Genomic DNA, 13,415 nt, shown 5'->3' on the forward strand with positions numbered 1-13,415 from the left:
TAACATTTTAGACTAAGACACTGTTTCCTGAACGCATAGATCTGACAGTTATAATCGTCAGACGATTGTTCGGCAGTAGATAGCTACGTCGAAGACATAAACAAGAAAATTCTTGATGAACAGAGATCGTAGACTTCAGTGACTAAACACTATTTCAGCCACATATAGAAATAACTATTTCAAGACTGTTTGGCAGTTACAATGTCGCCCCATATATAAGAAGTGTTCTGTTATCCGAAATAATATCGCATGCCACTGTTAAATCTGTTCTTACTCCAAACTATACCGGTCCCTATTGATCGAGCACAGCGGTTTACCAGGCCGCAGATATCGGTACAAGTCTGAAATCTGGGAGGAAAGTAATTATTATTAATTTTGTTTTTATATTCGCCGCACATGAGCCTACAGACACCGGGATTTTATTGGATATTTAAGGATGGTAAATATATAAGTGTCAAGACCTGAGCCTGAACCGGAAAAGGAAGTATCTAGCCAATACAGGCTGTGTCCTATTACTCTAAAACCAGTCTTGCCAGTGATTATTTCGCCCAAATCCGCATAAATTAACCCCAAACCCCACAATACATAACAGTAACTGAATGTAGCTATTGCTTTCACTTTTCTAATACAACAAGGCAGTTTTAAATAATTGACAATTAATCTGAGATCAGTATTTTCGTAAATAGAAGTCATTAATTTATTGATACGTTCTGGCTTTTCGTAAAAAGAAACTAGCATGCGGTTGTTATATCATTTTATCTCCACGTGTAGCACAGTAGCTCTAGATGTCATAATTTACATTTAAAACAATTGTAACATATAAAAAATCCCTGTGTGTTAGAAATGCAGATAAAGATCTTCTATTGTGATCCTGATACGCTTCGAGGGAGAAAAAAACCCTTCTCCAGTATTTACGCATAATGTACTATTAAGCTTTAAATTATGACACCTCTCATTAAATCTCACACGAATCAGAATTTAGGTAAGAGGTGTTGATTTGATTAAATTTGGCGCGACAGAATCACTTTTGACACCACAGAAGTGGTCCGAGAGCTCACGGACTTTTATTGCAACAATTGAGGCCAAAAGAAGTTTTTACTTTTTTGGAAACAATATTTCATATCCTCCATGAAAACCCATTTCTTAAGTGTCAAAGCCGTGCCTATCTATATTTTGTTTACTTATGTTTGTGATAGGAGAGGTAAAACTCACTTGCTAAAATTTAGGGGGTAGGGTAAAGTTTACGTCTACCAGTTTTTTCACTGTTTAATTACAGTAACTATCTTATTGTCAGTAACTGTATATATGTCAACCAATGTCAGCAAAAAGAAATTCATCAAAAAGGAATGAAGGGCAAACTTGATATTTAAGGTCAAAGGTCAAATTCATGTACAAATCACAAAAATTGGCATATTTGAAATTTATTTTCATTCTTAAAAATTAGTTTGTTATCATAAGTCACTCAGTTTTACTTATGTAATGTGTATATATCAGCCAAAGTCAGAAATGCAAGTCTTATTGCAAAACGTCAAAGTCAGCCCTGATAATTGAAGGTCAAAGTTCATTTTCATGCAAAAATGTGAAAAATGTTACATTTACTTTTTTAATCTGTTTAATATGTATTCACATTATTAGTCACTGAAGATAATTTGTTTTAATGTCTGTATGCCAGGCAAAGTCAGCAGTGCAGATGTAACCCCAAAACTGCCAAGGGTAAAGCTTATATCAAAGGTCAAAGGTCAAATTTGTGTGAAAAATTGCCTGAATAGCTTCCTGTTTGAAATATAAATGCTATTTCTAATCGTTATTAGTAATTGCTCGTGATTTATTTTAATGTATATATGTCCCACAATGTCAGTAATAAAGATATCGTCTGTAATTAGAAAAGTTCAAATGTGATATTAAGGGTCAAAGGTCATTTTCATGTAAAGAAAATAAAAAATTGCTCTTTCACTTTTCTTTTTGTTGATAGTATTTTGTCGATATTAGTCAACGATATCAGGTCATTTTAATGTATAAATGTTAGGCAATGTCTAGTAGGCACATATAATTTCAAAACATCCAAGGTCAACCATAGTATCAAAGGTCAAAGTTCAAAAAAAGTGAGTAAAATGTTTCAAAAATATCACCTATTTGTAATAATTTTTTTTGTATAAAAGTATTTGTTTTGTCATTTTAATAACTAATCGTTGTTCATTTTACTGTATATAAATCAGAAAAATGTCATGGAAGAGAAAATAAGTCAAGGTCAAACCTGGTATTGGAGGTCAGGGGTCACTTTTGTATAAAAAATCACAACCTTTACCATACTTACTCATTACTTTGATCAAAAATAGCTTGTTGTTATAATTCACTGTTAGCAATTTACTTTAATGTATACATATCAAGCAAGGTCAGCAATGTAGGTCTTATCCTTATAAGTCAAAGGCAAACCTATTATCAAAGGTCAAAGGTCAAATTTGTGTAAGAATTCGCAAAATAACACGAATAATGCAAAGATTCTTGGTTGCGGGTTTATCCCGCTACCAAAGTTAAAGTGTATTCTGACAATCATAGCATCTTTTTTTTTATTCCGAATCTCATCCAAAAGATGTTCATGTGCTACCAAATAGTCCCATTCATGAACAGTGCGGATAAATTATCAATGAACAAGCAGTTCTTATTCAACCTGTATCCACTCACACTGACCATTTAGATTATATAAGATCTATCAATGATAAGGTATTCCAGCCCATGGTTACATCACAAGCTGGGTCAGGCAAAGTTCATCTTAGATATGAGGCACATTAAATTTGTATTTGTTTCTCATTCATGTATATTCATAGACTCGCATTTAAACAGAAAATAAATCTACCAAAAACCTGCAACCATCAGACATTTCAAGGCTTTGATTCTTTATTGTGTAGGTTATTTGTGTCACTACTAGTAAAACTGATCATTTTAAAGTATATACAACTGACAATATCACTGTTGAAATAATAATGAAAAAAAGTCAAGGTCAAACCTGACATTAAAGGTCAAAGGTCATTTTCATGTAAAAATTCATAATACAGCATTTTTAATTTCTTCTTCGTTACAAATTATCTTGTCATTTTGTTCATTGAAAATAATTCTGTCTTATGTTTATTTGTAAATCAATGTCAGCAATGCAGATCTAATTTCAAAAACAGTGATTGGTATAGTTATATCAAAGGTAAAAGATGAAATTTGCGTGAAAGATCGCAAAAACAAAATAGCATTTTTGCAATACTTTTCATTGTTTAAAGGTATTTGTCATTATTAATATCTTATGGTTATTCCTTGAAGTTTCATACATGTATATATATGGGTCAATGTCAACAATGGAGATATCATAAGAAATGAGTCTAGATCAGCCCAGATGTTAAAGTTTAAAATTCATTTTCGGGTAATAAATTCAAAAGATAGCACTCTTATTTTATCTCTTTGTTCAAACATATCTTGTTATAACTTGATGTTAATTCATTTTAATGTTAGCCTTTACTTACTTACTTCCTTACTGCCTTCCATCTTCTTATGCCGTTTTATGTTTTATGATTAGATGCGGCAATGTACTGCACCGTATTCTGCAGGCCGCTGATATCTCTCCACGGCTTGGTCTCAAATGGGATGTCTGTTGGCTAAACGTTCTGGCTTGCTTCTTCCAGATAGGAACAGCTCTGCAGAATGTGAAACGGTGTTTGTTCCTCTGATCCGCACTGACATTTAGCTTTCTCTGCAACTCACAGCTTCTTCATATGTTTTCTCAGGCCACAGTCTTCAGTGCGCAGACAGAAGACAGTTAATTGCCTGTTTAGCTTGTGTAGACAGTCCTGATTTGGCAGGAACCTCCATTTATGTTCTTCCAGTCTGACGCAAAGCTATTCTCCCACAGAGTCTGGGCTTCTCTGTATGAAGTTGGAGGTTAGGGCTGTATTTGCCTGATTGCTGTCTTTGCAAGTTTGTGCGCAGCTTCATTTCCAGCTATGCCCACATGTGCAGGAATCTATCGAAATGCTACATTGTTGTTCTCAGACAGGAGATTGATGTTTTTCAACAGCTGTCTGATTAAGTTGACTGATGGACCTGCTGAGAGAGCCTGAAGAGCTGACTTGGTGTCTGTTAGGAATATATTATCCCTTTTCTCCTCGCTCATACTGTTCGAGTGTCGCCGATGTGAGGGCTTGCATCTGGATCTGTAGTTGGAGCATCTCTTGCCGACTGTATGAGAGAGTATGAAGGAGGAGCTGTCTGAAAATTTGATGTAGGCACCTGCCCAAGCTTTCTGAACTGCCTTTTCCACTGATCCATTGGTATATTCTTGGGTCCAAGAGTGTGCTGGATAGCGGTTATTGATCATTTCTAGCGTAAGAGATTGTTGGTAAACCTGGTGTTGCTTTCCCTTTTCTTCTGCTCCTGGCACCTCCAATCTGATCTTTGGAGCACATTGTCTGGGAACCTATTCATTGGGCTCGAGCGGCTCTGCCTCTGTGTCCAGTGCTGCTGCTTTCCCTTTTTGCAGTTTTTTGACGATGTGGTTAAGACTCTGTCTTTTCAGTCTGTTCTTGGTTCTGCTCTCAAATTTTGAGTGGAGTGGGTGGGATGGTAGTCTCTTTGCCTTCTCTGCATGGACAAAAGCTTTGTACTCTCGTCTTGTCTCTAATGGTTCAGGGTTGGCTGTCTTTTCTATTTATTTTACTTGAGTTGTTTTCATTGCCCCGGGATTATCCTTAGACCTGAAATTTAACTTTGTCCAGTTTATCTTTACAGGTTTTGGAAGCAGGTACTTGGACTTGCAGAGGATCTTTGCATTTACTCCCTAACTTGTTCCAGCCATTTTTTTCATAATGGCGAGTTTTTTGAAGGCCCTCTCCTTCGACATTTAATGTTAGATTTGACCTTGACTAATTTTTCATTATTATTTCAAGAATGATATCATCTGTTATATATACTTTAAAATGAATAATAATTAGTTAATAGTTTTTAAATACCCTCAAAACATAAAGAAAAATTATTGCAAAAATACTGGGTTTTTTGGCTAATTTTCACGCAAAGTTGACCTTTGACCTTTGATAACAGGTTTGGCTTTGCCTTATATGGATAAGACCTACATTCTTGACCTTGCTTGACATGTCTACATTAAAATAAATTGCTAACAGAAAATTCTAACAAGAGCTATTATTTTTTAACAAAGTAATGAGTAAGTATGCTACAATTTGATCTTTTACACAAAAATGACCCTGACCTTTAATAACAGGTTCGACCGTGACTTATTTTCTCTTCCATGACATCGTCTGACATATATACAGTAAAATGAAAAACGATCAGTTACTAAATTGACAAAACAAATACTTTTAAACAATAAAAATCATTACAAACAGGTGATATTATTGCAACATTTTATTCACTTTTTTGACCTTGTCCTTTGAAATTATGGTTGACCTTGAATGTTTTGAAATAATATGTGCATACCAGACATCGCCTACTTTTTATACATTAAAATGAACTGATATTTTGATTAATATCGACAAAATATCATTAACAAGAAGAAAGTTAAAGAGCTATTTTTTCAATCTTTTACTTGGAAATGACCTTTGACCCTTAATATCACATTTGAACTTGTCTGATTTTAGACGATATCTTTATTACTGACATTGTCGGACATATATACATAAAAACAAATTACGAGCAATTACAAATAATGATCAGAAATAGCTGTTATATTTCAAACAGGAAACTATTCATGCAGTTTTTTCCCAAAATTTTGACCTTTGATCTTTGATATAAGCTTTACCCTTGGCAGTTTTGGGGTAAACTTTGCACTGCTGACTTTGCCTGACATACAGACATTAAAACGAATTAACTTCAGTGACTAACAATGTGAATACATATTAAAAAACGTTAGAAAAAGTAAATGTAACATTTTTCATATTTTTGCATGAAAATGAACTTTGACCTTCAATTATCAGAGTTGACCTTGACATTTTGCAATAAGATTTGCATTTCTGACTTTGACTGATATACACACATTACATATATAAAGCTGAGTGACTTATGATAACAAACTAATTTTTAAGAATAAAAATAAATTTCAAATATGCCATTTTTTGTGATTTGTACATAAATTTGACCTTTAACCTTAAATATCAAGTTTGCCCTTCATTCCTTTTTGATGAATTTCTTTTTGCTGACATTGGTTGACATATATACAGTTACTGACAATAAGATAGCTACTGTAATTAAACAGTGAAAAAACTGGTAGACGTAAACTTTACCCTACCCCCTAAATTTTTACAAGTGAGTTTTACCTCCCCTATCACAAACATAAGTGAACAAAATATAGATAGGCACGGCTTTGACACTTAAGAAATGGGTTTTCATGGAGGATATGAAATATTGTTTCCAAAAATATATAAACTTCTTTTGGCCTCAATTGTTGCAATAAAAGTCCGTGAGCTCTCGGACTAAAGGTATCTAGCTTTCAGAACTATTTTCATGGCAGACTACAAAATAGAACGAGTGGAGAAACCTAATTAACCTAATTAGATGTGCTATATTTTCTGTTTTATTTATTTTTAAAAGACCTCCGATTTTTTAAATTATAATTTTCATCTAGTCCGTCACAAATATAAGACCTAATGCAGTTTACACGGATCAATGATGAATATCACGTCTGAAACCTAAAAATGAAAGATTTCTTTCTCGGGAGTAATTTCTGGAACATCATGCTACATTATAAATTCGCTGACTTATTAATATTGCCAAAACTTTTACTTTAAACAAAGAAAAACCACCAGCACTAGTGAAACATGAAACGCTTTTCAATTACAATTTAGCGTTTGCTGTCACCTCCACTTGTTGCTACGCAACGCGATACGCTGAAGTGCCGGATATCCGACCTGATCAATATTTAAACTTCAACTTTTAAGGAAGTCATAGATTCTTCTCGTCTAAAGAGCTGAGCGCATGTATTTGCAAGCTGCAGTTTGAATGTCGCAAACATGTCAATCAGTTAGCAGATAAACAGCATATTTTTGAATAAGGGAATAGAACTCTGACTGAGGCCCAATAGTGGTAAACGAATTCGGAACTACTTTTTGGTATACACATACATAGAAAATTCGGTCGAAATTTTGCGTGCAACTAAATAACATGCAGTACCTCATTAATGTGTTCAGCTATGTACATGCTTCACACATTGCTTCTAAGTCATCTAATCTACTAAATAAACCAATGAGAGATCTCTCATTTAATCTAATGGCCCTTTTCATCTTTAAGTTTTGTGCGCAACCTAACCATCAAGCTGTATCTCAGTAACAACTATATAGAATAGACTGAAACTACCGAAATAACAGAAAATTCGGTCAAAGTTTTTCGTGCACTGTATTTCGTTTAAAATTACATTTATTGGATTGAGTCTTTACATAGTATTTCCAAGTCGTGAAACCTATAGAAATAACCTAGTAACAGCAAGAATTCTCGGCCGAATTTAATGTAAATCATAGCAACTCAGAATCATGCTGTTTCTACAGTAACATCAGCTTATTGAAATTTATGATAATATTTGTCAGTCTCTTGAAAAGAGAGAACATACATGTTTAATATTTTGTGACATATCAAAGGCTTTTGATAGAGTTTGGCATCGTGGATTAATGACAAAACTGAAAGCATATGGACTCAGTGGAAATTTATTTAACTGGTTACGTGATTATATTTCTAATAGGGAGCAATGTGTATTACTAAATAATATGACATCATCCGTAGGTAAAATAAATGCTGGAGTCCCTCAAGGATCAGTGCTTGGACCTCTTTTGTTTTTAATTTTCATGAATGATATTGCTGATGATATCCAAAGTCTAACTAGGTTGTTTGCTGACGATACTTCCTTGTCTTACTCTTCCACTTCATCAGTTGATATTCAAGAAAATATTAATTTAGATTTACAGAAACTTAAAATATGGTCAGACAGCTGGTTGACAAATTTTAATCCTAATAAAACAGAAATGTTGTTCATAACAAATTCCATGCAAGACAAAATATTTCGCTCAAATTTGGCAATGTTGAACTCAGCGCAACAGACCATCACAAAATCTTGGAGTCACGATCTCATCCGATGCAAAGTGGGCTTGTCATGTTGAAAATTCTATACATCTTGCATGAAGAAAGTGGGTGTCTTAAGAAAGTTAAAATATATTTTGAATAGAAAACTCTTCTTAGATTGTATAATTGTTTTATTCTTCCGGTTTTAGAGTATGCTTCAGAGGTATGGGATGGCTGCTCTCTCGAAAGTAGTAACTTACTAGAATCAGTTCAGTTAGAAATGGCTAGAATTGCATGTGGTTTGCCAATATTTTGTAGTAAAGATGCACTTTATTTTGAATCAGGCTTTGAGCCACTTTCTATAAGACGAGAAAAGCGTAAACTTTGTACTTTCTATAAGATGCATAACAACCTTGTACCCACCTATTAACAGAATTACTCCCTAGTCAAGTAAGGGATTCTGTTGCTTATCCCTTAAGAAATAGCGAAGATTATATTTTACCGAATAACAGACTGACATTAAGTAAATAAATCCTTTATACCGTCTTCAATTAGGCTATGGAATAATTTAGAAATTGATTGTAGACGCAAACCTACCTTATCTTCCTTTAAAACTTCTATTAATACTGTTAAAAATGATGTACCTCCATTTTATCTTACTGGAGAAAGGAAAAGTAACATATGGCATACACGTTTAAGACATCATTGTAGTAGTTTAAATTATGATTTATATAGAGTCAATATTATAGACGATCCGTCGTGCATATGTGGTAATCCTTGTGAAAATGCTTGTCATTATTTCTTTGAATGTTGTTTGTATGATGATGAAAGATTTACTCTCATGAGAAGTTTGTCTATGTATGATATATCACTTGATTTGTTATTGTTCGGTTGTGAAACTCTCTCTCTTGAGGAAAACTCATATATCTTCCAAACAGTGCATCGTTTTTTGAAGAGTTCAAAACGCTTTTAAGAAAACTGTAAAACTTTATTATTATCTGAGTATGATGTTTTCTAGAATGTCCACACCCACTATAAATAATCCTTTACTTTCAGTAATTATTGACAACCGTTTTTTTTTTTTTTTTGTTTTTTTTTTGTTTATTTAAATTATACAATGTATACTTTTGATTTTGTAACTACATGTATTTTCTTGCAGTTGCCATTGTTTTGTTAATTTTCTGGGAGAGGGTTTTAATAATGTTGATATAACTTGTGCCCAATCCCATTGTATATATTAAATGCAATAAAATATTATTAAATTAAATTAATTACAGTAACAGCTATGTGTGTCGAATTGAAACATACATTGCCTCCCAATCACCAAACCTGCAGGAATAAGCAAAAGAGGAAAATAAGTGTTTACCAGTGTTTTCATATATTTGATCGCAATATCTGTTTTACGTTTAAGTCATGATGTTAATAACTTAGAAATATAGGTAGTAGTACAAGAGCTAGTTGTTTATGTAGTTTGCTTGGAAAGCTTAATTGATGATCATCTCTACGGACTTTCAGATTATAAAGCAACGTGATAATTACTAGGGACCAAATGTTCAACAGAATGTTTCAATGCATAAGCTTTAATAGTACTATTTAAGTTTCGGAAAACGATAATACAGTATAAGCGTCAAATGATGATACTGTTGACCGCCTTGTCTGTTGGAACTTAAACATACCTAGAATGACATTCTTGGGTTTCCTTTTTTCAGATGTCTTAAGTAAACTTGGTTTCAGGTGGAAGTAGGTGTCCATTTGTTTTACAAAATTTCATACGATAATCGACAATGTTAAAATATTATGTTTCCAATACGTTAACGCATTAGGTCGGCATTCTCACGAAGGCACCATGTAACATAAAAAATTTAGATGGATTCCGCAATCTGACCACGATTAGCCTCAGAGTCATTTTTAAGGCATTGTATTTAGAACCTTTCAAGAATTAATTACGAATGCGCTTGTCCTTTATAACATCAAAATTACCAGTGATGACATGACATGCATCTGAATACCAAACTTTTGAGTTTTTACATTCACAGTAAGAAGGGGTATTTAATTGTACATCTAGGTCTGAAATACATCGATTGTAATTGAATATAACATTTTTTTACATGTGTTTTATCCTTATAATAGATAATCAAAGCTTCTGATACATATTTAGGAATAAAATGGCATGAATGAAAAATACTGGGTATATCGATAAAGTCAATACTTTTATTCATGTAACATCTTTTTTAAATTGGTCAGATTGGGTCTCAATATGCGGACGGAGAATGTGTTATTTATTAATTTTGAATAAGACATGTTACAGCATAAAAAGGATCCGTTTGAATAACGCTCTGGTCCGCTTCCTCGTCTAGCTTTTATAGAGCCTGAATATATAAAGATGAGAGGCAAGTAAAGAAGGAGTGTTTACCAGACCTTGAAAGAATTAAATCAAGATCTGCAACAAACATGTTGACTTTAAATTTTCACTAAATATTACCATTGCTTCTGAGACCTAGATTTACGTTTTCTAATATTTAAAACTGAAAAATATCAATGTCAGGATTTTTAGAGATAATACCTATTTGATATAAACTACCATTTAAGCCCAACGAAAACAGTGACTGGAAATTTTTAATCCATTTGAATCCCGTAGAATGTCTGATTAGACATGGACATTTTTATTATATACGATTTGCTGTTCTTGCTGAATTGTGGCCAGATTTACGAAGATGTTGGTATAAAAAGGTAGTAAACTTTCCCGAGTACGCATTTTGTAGGAATATTCGCGGAAACGAAATTTCAAAGACCGACCAGTTGACCATCATACTAAATACCACAGTTAGGCGTGTTTCAAGTCAGTACATGTATCATGCGGGACGTATTTCTATTGTAACTTGCACTTGTTAATAGAACGGTACCCTCTACATCTATGCAGAAAATCCGTATGTTTTATTTCAAATTCTTCCATATAATAGAGTTTGAAAGTGATATCAAATACGCAGATTATTACGAAAACATTGTGACGAGGAATATCAGCTGACTTTTCAGAATGCAGCTTTGATGGAGAAAGGCTGATAGAAGGTGTACACATCGTATCCTAAGATACTGTTGTCTTTAAGCAGATGTACAGAAGATGCAGAATGTAACCGAATAGGTGAAATAATTATTTAGAACTCTATTATATATACTGATAAATTGTTACAATGCAATACTCTTCTGTGAAAAGTGGCGTTCGAGTAAGAAACAAGTCAGGGAAGTGAAAATGATAAGCGACAGTTAATCAAAGTGGTGCAAAAGCGCTGCAGGTCTCTACAAGCAGAATCAGACCTTTTTGTTTTATTAACAATAGATTGGTAATTGGCACATAAGGCTTTGAGTTTTGAAACAAATGAAGATATGGGACGAGATGGTATGCTACCGGCAGTAAGACACTGTCCTGACCCGGAAAATGAAACCTCATCCTCAAGAAGGTTGCTATGCAGATTTTCATTTTCCTCTTCACATTTGGTATGATACCACTGACGGTGGTTATCACATGTCATGACAGGATCATCGTCCAGAACTTCAGAAAAGCTAGTTCCGCATTAGTAATGTGTGTCAGAATTCTGTTTAACACATACGGACAAATGCAGTACATAAATAATAATGTTAATGTTTTGGGTTCCGTTGGTTTCGACGGGAAAGGATCTTTTAATAGACAATAAAAACTAAACACATGCATCAGAGTCACGGGCTGCGATTTTACAGTGACTGGGCTGATGGCTGAAGAAAATACAGGCGCGGAGAATAAGTCCTTATTTGTGAGGTTTTCTTTTTACATCGACTTACTGCTCACCCTGAACCCGGTTTACTTTATGCAGGTAGGACAGTAACAGGTAATTTTGATATATGCTCTATAAAGATGAACAGTCTTCTAAGAGCTGTCACATAGCCTGACCCTTTAAAAATTGGCCTTATGATAATAAATGATAAAGTAGGGGTCGTGTATCTTCTAAAAGATTTTGGTCTGACATGTCAACACTATGGAACATCTTTCAAACTGATAGCCAAAATATGGATATGAAACACATGTGTAATAATGTTTGTTTACATTTGTTATAAGCAAAAAATCTTGAAAAGCTATGAAAATGTCCTTTTTCGAAACAAGGGTTTTTTCTTGACTTCTCTTTAAATATAAGACAATACTATTTATAGATCAAAATCGTTCTAAAGAAATCAGTGGATGGTAAAAAGGATTTTTGAGTTTTTAATTTCCAAGATATCTTGATTCATTTTGAATTTATAATCATATAACATGACATTGGCAGAGTACTTTTCTGCCATTTTGGACACCAGAAATGTTCTACTTCTACTTCTACTTCTACCAGTTAACGGCCTCCGTCAATAACTATTTATAGATCAAACATCGTTCTAAAGAAATCAGTGGATGGTAAAAAGGATTTTTGAGTTTTTAATTTCCAAGATATCTTGATTCATTTTGAATTTATAATCATATAACATGACATTGGCAGAGTACTTTTCTGCCATTTTGGACACCAGAAATGTTCTACTTCTACTTCTACTTCTACCAGTTAACGGCCTCCGTCAATAAGTTGACTATAAGTCCAAAAGTTAAAAACACTTCATTAACACTTGTGTTTTACAAATTTACGGTGTCCTAATTTAAAAACAAACAGCGTTTTGATGTTCACACTGTTAAATGAGCATTGAAGGCCTCAATACTCGATGCTGAAATGGTGCTATTGGGTAAGGTGTTCCATTCCCTGATGGTGCGTGGGTAGAAAGACTCTTTCCTAATGTTGGTCCGACAGGTTGGAATCTGAAAGGACTGATTGTTATAGTTTTTTGACTGTCTTTGATTTAACAATAATTTGTTAGTGGTGTCAATGTATCGAGTCCATTTACTAGCTTATACATCATATTTAATCGTGCCATTTTTCTTCGTTCTTCTAGTGATTTTCAGTTAAGATTTTCAATCATTTCTGAAACTGATGCAGTGTAATGGTGACTATTACACACATATCTGGCTGCTCTCCTCTGTACCATTTCCAATTTATTTTTATCAGTAACAAAATAGGGGTCCCATGCAGAACAGGCATATTCAAGTGAAGGTCTGACAAGTGACTTGTAGGCATTTATTACTGATGTTCAAATCTCTTTTTAAGAATCCTATAGTGTTATTTGCCTTTTGACAGATGTTGTTTACATGTTGAGTCCACTTCAAATCTGGTGTTATGGTGATACCAAGGTACTTTACTGATGTTACTTGTTCTAGAGTATGATTTCTTAACGTGTAATTATGTTTAATGATTATTTTTGTAATAGACAACACATTACATTTATCCGGGTGGAACTTCATTAACCAGGGGTTTTCCTACAATACAAGTCTATCG

Source organism: Mercenaria mercenaria, chromosome 8 (assembly GCF_021730395.1).
Source record: "Mercenaria mercenaria strain notata chromosome 8, MADL_Memer_1, whole genome shotgun sequence".
In the NCBI taxonomy this organism is placed as follows: domain Eukaryota; kingdom Metazoa; phylum Mollusca; class Bivalvia; order Venerida; family Veneridae; genus Mercenaria; species Mercenaria mercenaria.